The following is a 10,387-nucleotide window of genomic DNA, read 5'->3' on the forward strand; positions in this document are numbered from 1 at the left end:
CCACGATCTCTGTGGTAGAGAATTTGGTGGGCCTAACTTGGATCCTTGGTGATCTTATGTGAGTGAGGTCCGATCCACTGCCACTCACTCTTCAGGGGTTGTTGGAAACGAGCTTTTCAGAAGATGATCTGGGAAGGTTCTGCTTGTGGAGTAAGGGGGTGAGGAGGAAAGAGTCAATGATTAGTGCAGGAGACAGTGGCCACCCCTAGTTTACCTGTCTAGACATGACCTTGTACACATTTGATTTTAAACTATCTGAATGTACTGCCAGAGCTTACCTCCGCAAGATTCCCAGGTATCCTATGGGGTGATGAATAATGCTGTTTAGAATTTTATTTTTGTATTAGAGTGAAGGGATTTAATATATGTAATGTAAATATTGTAATTAAGTGGATTTTGCATTTAGAATGCTTGGATTTGCATCCCAATGCCAAAGCTTACTGAGAGTTACTTAACCTCTTTACCCCTCTGTATACTATTCAATAAAACAAGAATAATATTAGTGACTGCCCTACGGGACTTTTCTGCGAAGTAATTATTTGAACACATGGATGTTCTTTGAACAGTTCCCATCATGTGGGGGTCTCAAGGGAGTTGTTGTTTGGTAAGAGATTTAGTAAATTATGAGATTTTATAATTATGAGATTAAATATGCTTAGGGATTTTTACATGTTAATTAACTGAACTAAAAATCAGGGAGTTAAAGAGAATATTTGTGACTTAGACACTGAGAGAAAAACAAGCAAGACGAAAAAGAGGAGACTGTGGAGTAATTATAGTCTCAATGTGGTAAGAGAGTGGCTTAACCAAATGGAAAAAGCGACGAATTAAGCTTAGACTGTGCAGCCCACTCTCCACTGGCCTGTCATGGCATGCCCCCTGCTGTCCCTTTACCAATATGATCATGAGAAAAGCCAAATGCAAAGTCAGTCAACTGTAATTCCACAGAGCCATGGATTTCTAGCCAATACTGCCTCAGAAGAAGGTTGAAAAAAGTTGAGAAGAAATCTGGGTGGACGGCACAGTATGGGATGAAGAAAGGATGGAGTGAGTTGTAAATATAAGGATTTGTTCAGACATGTGGCTTCATCTGTTGCAGCTGACGACTACCATTTGGAGGAAATCTTGTATGAAAGATGATGAAAGTCTTGTCTCTTTGTGGCTTTTTAAATTGGCCCGAGTCCTTTGCAGCGTGGCCATTTCTACATTAATTTATTCGACTTCCTGCTCCTGGTTGCTCAAGCCTTGCTAAAGAGTAGAGAAAATGCAACTTCGGTTACTGTAAAAACAGTGGATCATTTTCTTTAAAATTCAAGGCCAAACATGTTGAGCATTTTATATACAAAGAGGTGGCCAAAAGTTTTGATCTCTCAAACAGTTTAGTGCGTAAAATGAAATAATATCTATTAAATCTATTTCTAAAGTGTTAGCTCTTCCATCTTCCCTCTCAAGAGCACTCAGCCAAGTTACAGCTCATATAATCTTGATACAAGAGCGAGTGAAGTGTTTGAAATATGAACATTTCTGATCTGAATCTGAACAGATCATAATATGTTTCTCCCTGTTTTGACTTCTCCAATTTCTTAAGAAAATTATTGAGGAAAGCGGTTTTGATTTCTGATCCTTACCAGAAGCAAGTGACATATTTAACCATATGCTTTTTACCATCCCCATTGTTTTTCTCCTTTGAACATTGGGGTGTTTGCCCTCATGATATTGAAACCCTCAGTCAGCTCAAATGACGCACTGAAAAAAACTTTTGTAGGTTTCATTTTCAAATAAACATTTTAGAATTATTTGACTAGTAACAGGAATAAGCTGAATTTCTGAGAAATAAAAAAAATAAACAACATCACCTGCAGAGATGTCTACTTTCTTAACAGAATTGAATTCAAATATCAGGTTTTATTGTTATTATCTTTTAACCTAACAAAATCCCACAAGCACCTTAAATAGTGTTTTTGCTTATTTGGTTTTAATGATGTTGAGAAGGTAAGCTTTGATAACAGAATAGGTTTAATTTTGTGCTTGGTGAAGTTTTGCTTAAAATGCATCTAAGCAATTGTTTGGCTCCTTGAATCATTTAATATTAATAAAATGTTTTGTAGCTAAAGTATTCTAGTGGTATTTACTAAAAGTCAGTTTTTCTGAAAGAGAGGAAACTATGGAGATAGCATATATCAATCATCACCCATCATACTGAAAGTTTTTAAGGAAATATATCATTAGGGATAACTCTTTAAGAACATATGCATTTTGTCTTCTGGCCGGGCGCGGTGGTTCACGCCTGTAATCCCAGCATTTTGGGAAGCCGAGGTGGGCGGATCACAAGGTCAGGAGATTGAGACCATCCTGGCTAACACGGTGTAACCCCATTTCTACTAAAAAATACAACAAATTAGCTGGGCGTGGTGGCGGGAGCCTGTAGTCCCAGCTACTTGGGAGGCTGAGGCAGAAGAATGGTGTGAACCCAAGAGGCGGAGCTTGCAGTGAGCCGAGATTGTGCCACTGCATTCCGACCTGGGTGACAGAGCGAGACTCCGTCTCAAAAAAAAAAAAAAAAAAAAAAAAAAGAACATATGCATTTTGATGCATTTTGTCTTCTTCATACGTGTATCTCTAATACCTAGCATGCTGCCTTGCACATAGTAGGTGCTCAACAGATAAGTGCAGTGTTGAATTGAATAGAATTGGAACTTAGATCTCCCAGTATACTGAAACTAAAACATTAAATTTAGACATACATGTATAATGAAACGTTAAAGGAGATATGTTTTAGCTAAGAAAGGTGAGTGCTGTTTATTTATTTATTTATTTAATGTTTTTAGAAATGAGGTCTCTCTCTATTGCCTCCCTGTCACCCAGGCTGGAGTGCAGTGGTGCAATTGTAGCTCACTGCAGCCTCAACAAGTGATCCTCCTGTCTCCGCGTCCTGAATAGCTGGGATTAAAGGTGTGAGCCACTGCACCCAGCAGGTGTGTTCTATTAAAAATATTGGTTTTGTAGGTTTCACAAGAGAATGATTTTACACTGGACACACAGAAAATAAATTACGTTGGCCTACGTTAAAAGGAGTCCAAAACCTAGATCAACATTTCCTTCTTTTGCCACATTCATGAAGCTAATATTCTTTAAATGCTTACTATGTGCTAGGCACTTTACTTAATTACAATGCTAAATGCTTTTTATGCAACATCTCACTTGTATCCTCCCTAAAGCCTCGTTAGGTTGTTCCCTTTTGCAACACACATTCTCAGTTCCATGCCTGTATCTCTTGGATCTTTTGGCATATTCCAGCCGTCTCTGTGTGTGAGAGTTCTTCACCCATCCCTAACCTTCACAACCAACTACAGGAAGCCTTGCTGCCCACACGAGTGTTCAGCCAGCCAGATGTGGCTTGGATTTAATAGCCCTGGATAGCAGCCCTCACCCATTGACTTTCATGAGTTACAAATGTCCTGAGAATAGGGTGATTCTCATGCTTGAGTTTTGCAGTAGCACCATTTCTCCTTTAAGGGATTAAGCTTCCATTGCCCATTGTGGTAGCAGATTTAACATCACACCATCTGCTGGCTGCCTTTCCTTCCCTCTACCACCTTTCCACTTCCTCCTGGTGCTCTCAACTCTTTCCATATAACCTGCACTCAAAGCTGTAGCTCAGGGTCTGCTTCTTGGAGCACATGAAGAAAAACATTACTATTATCCCATTTTTGCTGTTGAGGGCCTTCAAAATCAGAGAAGTCAATGAAGTTGCACATAGTAACATGGCTAGAGAGTGGTGAAATCAGGAATCAATCTAAATTTGTCTGACTCCAAAGGCAAAATTAAGAATGAATGGGAAGTTAGTGGGAATTCTCTAGTGTCCACATAATTTAGATATGTTATATGTGGAGAAAGAGAGCTGATCTCTTGAATGAGTCTCATTTGTTTGCTACTTTAAATGAATTCTCCAGATAATTTTAATTTTTTTTTTTTGGTTACCTGAGGAGACATAGTCTAAATTACCAGAGGCTTAATTTTTTTTATCATTACTCATTAGAAAACACTAAATTAATACTGTAAGACTTCAGATTCATCAGATTAGAAGAAAGGGGTTCATAATGATAATCATAATTATAACAGTAATAATACTAGCAAATATGTGTTGAGTCTTCCTCCATGCCCACTCCTAAGCTTATGGCTTTACCTGGATTCTCTCATTTTATCCTTCTTGCAAGCCATTGGTAGTAACCCATTTAGAGATGAGATATCTGAGACCAGGCTAGGATAAGTGCTTTGCCTATGGTCTCACTTATTATAAGTGTCAGAACTGAAATTTAAATCCAGATGGTTTGATTTTAGAAAATACCTTCTGTGAAGGTAATTTTCTTTCTGCTAATTTTCTTTCATTTTCATTGAATATTGTCATCTACTAAGAGTCCAGTTAATTTATTAATTAAAACCTGACAGATTCTGAAATAGTGACTTTTGAAAACCATAGAAACATAAGACTATTTGGAAATAGAAGTCAAGTTCCTAAAGGATTTTTAAGTGCAAGCTTTTATTCTCCTTTCATTTATAATTCTTTTTTTAGTCTTCCCAAACCTCACCCAAGAAGTACTTGTTCCCTGGACCTATAGGTCCACACTTTTTTTTTCTCCTAAGCTATGAACTAGTTTCTCTGTGGGCAGCCTTTCTCTGAGGGCCTGAAAGAAGTAAATATTTAGTGTGTGTTTGTTGTATGTGTGTGTATATGCAAGAAAGAGGATATATACACATGTATGTGTGTGTCTATATATCTATCATTTGTATATAAACAAATTTTATGTGTGTATATAATTTCTTGGAGAAAATGGAAAATTTAGAACTTTTAAGCCTTTGGATAGATTTGATAACTTGGGCTTTGTATTACGGTTCTTGCTATTTCTGATATCTATTTAAACAATGTCCGTATATAGAGAGAGTTCAAGTATTGGTTTTGGTATTCACTGTTTATTCCTAGAATCTGTATACCTTCCATTATTAAATTTTGCATAGAATGTAAGCAGTGCTTCTCTTTCAGATAAATATGCCCATTTTTCATGTCCATTATTTGACTTAAAGTAACACCCTTGCTATTAATGTTTAGGAATAATTCTTCATATTTTAATTAAGTATTGTATATCAGACACTGTGCTTGATTATACATGTATTATAGTTATACCAACCAGTATTTATTGAGTGCTTGTTTTGTGTCGGGCATTGCTTTAGGTGTTGAAAATACAGAGGTGTATAAAACAGGGATGGTCTTTATCCTCGGAGAGCTTACTATTTTATTTAGCTTTCCACAATCTTTTAAAGTTTCTAAGATGATTCTCATTTGGTAAATAGAGAAACTGAAGATCAAAGGGGTTTAATTATTTTTTTAAATTTCTAAAACTGGCAAAACGGAGGAACCGGGTCTTTTTTTTTTTTTTTTTTTTTTTTTGAGATGGAGTCTTGCTCTGTCGCCCAGGATGCAGTGCAGTGGCGCAATCTCAGCTCACTGCAACCTCCGCCTCCTGGGTTCAAGCAATTCTCTGCCTCAGCCTCCCAAGTAGCTGGAATTACAGGCACCCTCCACCACACCTGGCTAATTTTTTTTATTTTTAGTAGAGATGGGGTTTCACCATCTTGGCCAGAGTGGTCTTGAACACCTGACCTCATGCCTCCCACCTGCCTCAGCCTCCCAAAGTGCTGGGATTACAGGTGTGAGCAACCGTGCCCAGCCAAGGAACTAGGTCTTGAATCCAAATTTAGTTGGCTGTAAATTCCAAATTCATTCTACCATCTTGGGTAACAAATTGATGCAAAATAAAAGATAGGGGCTGGGCAAGGTGGCTCATGCCTGTAATCTCAAAATTTTGGGAGGCCGAGGTGGGGGGGGTCACGAGGTCAGGAGTTCAAGACCAGCCTGGCCTACATGGTGAAACCCTGTCTCTACTAAAAATACAAAAATTAGCTGGGCCTTGTGGCAGGTGCCTGTAACCCCAGCTACTTGGGAGGCTGAGGCAGGAGAATTGCTTGAAACCAGAAGGTGGAGGTTGCAGTGAGCCGAGATCCCACCACAGCACTCCAGCTTGGGCAACAAGAGCAAAACTCCATCTCAAAAAAAAAAAAGTTACTGAACAATGACATTTTTAAATGCATTGGTGTACGAGAGGAAAAAAAGATACTAAGAAAGAATTAGAAGCTAATGAGGCCCCATCTTTGACAGATAAACATGGTGTAGTATTTTCCCAGCATTTTGATTACAATTCATGACAAGAAATATATTTTACATTGCCACTCACTATACCTATACATGAATATTTAGATGGGCGTGTATGTATGTATATATGTATATATAAATACACATATGTATGTACATGCCTATATAAAACACTAGTACACAAAATAACATATAGTTTACACAGTTCTGATACTTTCAGTTATGTTTTATTTTGTATTTCATTTCACAGTATGATGTGTTACAATGTGCAGTTGAACATTAACATAATCAGCAGAAAATTGAAAATAAATGATAGTTATATACAAATAATTATGATTCATACATATATACACCCATATTTCACTAGTTATAAACACATGTTAAAGAGATATTAAAATACTATGTTTTGTAGAGTCAATGTTTCTGTGCTCCCAGAATTCATATGTTAAACCTCATCCCCAAAGTGATGATATTTGGAGGTGGGGACTTTGGGAGGTGATTAAGTCATGGGGGTAAAACCCTTGTGAATGGGATTAGTGTCCTAAAAAAAAGAAACCCTAGAGTTTCCTCAGCTCTTCCACCCGTAAGGACTCAGGGAGAAAACAGCCATCTGTGAACCAAGAAATGACCCCTCACCAGACACTGAACCTGCCCATGCCTTGATTTCCGACTTTGCAGTATTCAAAACTGTGAGAAATATGTTTCTGTTGTTTATAAGCTACTTTATAAATGTTATATGGTATTTTATTATAGAAAATCAAACTAAGACAGTATGGGTCAAAATATGGAAACATCAACAACTTTTAGCTCTAAGGGCAAGATACTTAGATATTCTCAGTTATTTGATAATTCTTTGAACAAATTCGTTGAACACATACCGTACATCAGAACTATCAGCTTATTATAAAACAAACACAGCCCCTGACCTCATAGCTTAAAGACTAGTGGGAAAACAAATATTTAAAGAAAATGTACATGTTAAATATATAATTAAAGATTATATAAAATGTTGGGAATGGAAATAGAGAATGTTGAATTAAAATATAAGAGGGATCTAAATTATTTTATCCATGCTAAAGAAAATTTCTAAGTAAATTGTAAGTTGAGATTCATGGGAGGAGTTGGACTTAACCAGGTGAAAAATGGCTAAAGAAAATTAAAAACGGAGAAGGCAACAGATAAAGAAGGCCTGAGGCTGGAAGGAACTTGATGTGTTAGAAAATGAGAAAAATCAGAGAATAAAACCATCAGATAGTCTAGAGAGAGGCAGAAAATGGGTAGGCATGAGGCAGAACATGTATTGTCTAATAGATTCAGTTGAGGATATTTTACTTTATCCTAAGCATAGTGGGAAAGTGTTGGGTCTTTGTCAATAGGGATATGTAATGATTTGATTTGATTTAAAGATTTTTCTGCTGCTGCTGAAAAATAGAGTGAGAAAAAGTAGAGTGAAGGCGTTGCCAGATGGTCCCTGAGGCCACTGAGGGTCAGGGAATCTGTGCTTCTGTTACATTTATATGATCAAACATCCAAATAATTATCTCAGACAGCTTCTTTCTTCTTTTTTGTCTTGTTGATGATTTGGTTTTCAATTGTTGGTTTGGTTGCCTAGAAAAAAGATTTATGGTCATCTTTGATGCCATCAGTATGGCTTAATGGAATTAAGTTCATGGAATGAAAAATGCTGATTGGGCAAGGCTGGGCCCTATGTCTCATCCTTCTTCACCCACTCAGCTGCCAGAATTGGGTGGGATTTACCCAAACTACCTAGACTCAGAGAGGTAGAGTGGTCACTTCTTTTATATGACCCAAGGTGATTGGCTGGTACTATATCTTCTTCTAATTTCTTTTTCACCCAATTAGATATGACAGGGGTCTGTCTATCTAGCTTTTAGGAAGTTGGGGCATGGGTGGGATCACATTGCTTAGAGGAGAGATCAGTTTCATTGTAAACTAGCTTTGCTTAACAAGAAGATAGGCTTTCAAGAACTATTAACAAAATTACCTCTGTTCCTACCATTCAGAAAAGCTATTTAGCAATTATATGTTGATGTATAAACATTTTTTAATCTCTTCAATTGTTATAGAAAATGGAAAGTGACTAGAAATAAATGCATGCCTGATATTTATTTCAAAATTCCTTACTTCCAGAGCTGCTTCAGAACTAAGAAAAAGAAAAACAGAAAAAAACTGGAGCCAATCTCCTCCTCCTCCCTCATCTATCAGTTTGAGATATAGGATTTTATCCTGTGTAAGATCCTAACTTTGTAAGACAATTTATGATATTAATATTTATTATGGCAGCAAAGTAGAAATCTTCACTTAGAAATATTTTAAAAAAGGATAAAAGCTAAAATTATTTTAGTTATTTGTCAGAATTTTTCTGCTTTCAATAAACAGAATCTCCTCCTTAATCTGGCCCAAGGGAAAAAAAAAAAGATAAAAATCCACTGTCTTTTATAATTCAAGAGACTCAGGGTTAGACATAATGTCAGCTCAATCTATGGACTCAAGTAGCGTTATAGGGATTTTTCTATATCTTTTTGCCCTGGTGTGTGTGTGTGTGTGTGTGCGTGTGTGTGTGTCACGTGTGTGCCCAAGAGACTTCTTGGGCAGTCTTTTTCCATTTGGGGGCAGGATGGTGATCAGCTGCTCCAAGATTACATTTCACCATCCTGTTATGCAGCTGCATTTCCAAAAGTTTCAGCAAAAGTCCTAAAATCGAGTATAATTGCCTCATGTGGGTCATACACCCATCTTTGAAGCCATTGGTATGACCACGGAATGGAAAATGCTGATTGAGCAAGGCTGGGTCCTATGTCTCATCTTTCTTCACCCACTCAGCTGCCAGAATTGGGTGGGAATTACTCAAACCACGTGGACTCAGAGAGGTAGAGTGGCCACTTCTCAAGGGATAATCAACTCTTACATAAAATAAACTCTCTTTTTTTCCAATGGATATTATTTAATCGAAATTTGATTACAGTTTGGTTATAGCAGAAGTTAGATGGGAAGGAGTATTGAATCTTTTAATCATTCAGCCTGACATAAGGAATTTTGTCTGATGAATCACAATATTAAGCTAAACAAATAGTGGGTGTGATTAATAAAAGCGAAAAGCAGTGAGAGCTAAATGCAATCTCCACTTCAGTGTGGCCAAGGCCTTTGACTCATTGTCATTGACCTTCTTAAGCTTTAGTCAATCCAGTTGGAAATTCTGATAAAAGTCAGTATGTCACCGCTAAGCAGACATTGAGTTTGAAGTGACCTTTTTTGAGTAAATAAATTAGAAAAGACAACAAAATTAAGCAGTGACCTTGAGATAGCCAACACAGAAATCTGTATGGAGGATTATATGATCTTCCAGTTTCTGGCCTTTATCCCATTGTCCTCCAGCCACCAGATAATTTCCAGCTTCTGTTTCTATGCTTTGTGAGGGCTTGACATTTCAATCACAAATTTGAGGATGTGAGCCTCTGAGTTTACCTGTTGCTGATCTTCATTAATGTTTCCAGTCTATGATGGTTTCGTGTTATGGTGTCCATGGATCTGGAAATGGGAAAGGAGATGAACAGTAAAGTGATGAAGAAACTGGGTATTGGAGTCAGGCATGCCAGGGTTTAAGTCATGCATCTGCCACTTTCTTAGTATGTCTTTGGGCATGGGAAAGATGTTTGAATCTATTTCCTCATTTGTCAAATGACGATTTCTACAGTTTTTACCTTACAGTGTTGTTGTAAGTGTTATATAAGATAATTCACTTGAATGCTTAGCAAAGTATCTGGCACATAATAAATACTCAGAAAATGAAAGTTGCTATAATTAGAGAATGATACATTGCTTCCTATTAAGGGTGGTGTCAACCTCTCTTCAATTAGAACCACTAGATAGACAATCCAACTACTGATTATCATGTGAGCCATAAACTCACATCATCACAGTAGGATGTACCCATTTTGTTTTCATTTCTCACGAGAAAGAGGTGAAGGTGAATAGAAGTCGAGAATGGCATGATTTCCATAATGAGATGATAATGAAAGACAAGAATGGCAAATCAGCTTTATTAATACCACGGATGATAAGGATATATGAATACTTTCTCAACTATCTTTTTTACATGAACACTTAGCATAGGAAGCGCAAATGTGAGAATTGAGTGCTTTATTCCTCCATTTATGT

This window comes from Gorilla gorilla, chromosome 21 (genome assembly GCF_029281585.2).
Source record: "Gorilla gorilla gorilla isolate KB3781 chromosome 21, NHGRI_mGorGor1-v2.1_pri, whole genome shotgun sequence".
Lineage (NCBI taxonomy): Eukaryota > Metazoa > Chordata > Mammalia > Primates > Hominidae > Gorilla > Gorilla gorilla.